This window comes from Buceros rhinoceros, unplaced genomic scaffold (genome assembly GCF_000710305.1).
Source record: "Buceros rhinoceros silvestris isolate BGI_N320 unplaced genomic scaffold, ASM71030v1 scaffold2983, whole genome shotgun sequence".
In the NCBI taxonomy this organism is placed as follows: domain Eukaryota; kingdom Metazoa; phylum Chordata; class Aves; order Bucerotiformes; family Bucerotidae; genus Buceros; species Buceros rhinoceros.
This window is the reverse complement of record NW_010402823.1, coordinates 3,457-3,882: the sequence shown is the minus strand read 5'-3', so window position 1 is coordinate 3,882 and position 426 is coordinate 3,457.

Sequence of the window (426 nt, the reverse complement as noted above, 5' to 3'; positions counted from 1 at the left end):
GATGGGGTTTGGGATTCAGATGCTCTGCACAGACCCAGACTGGGGCTCTGCCCTGCAGAGCTGTGCTGCGCAGACAAGGGTCCCCATCCCCTCCTCGTCACGGGCTCCCAGTGAGACCTGGGAGAAAACTTCAATGGGACATCCCCCTGTGTTGCTCTTTGCCTCTTGCTGTGGGGCAGGACAGACACCTGCAGAGCCCCCAGCAGAGCGTCCTGCTTCTAGGAGCACCTTCAGCCAGCAGCAGGCACACTCACGAGAGGGACCTGCTAAATATCTCTGTGAAACAGGAGAGGCAGCCTAGGGGTTTCTATGAGAAATGCATTAGGTTTTGCTCTTCTAACCTGTCACTGTCTTTTTTTCTCTTGGAGAGGTCCCCATGGCCAGAGGCAGCACATGTCCAACGGCAGCTCCATCACATACTTCATC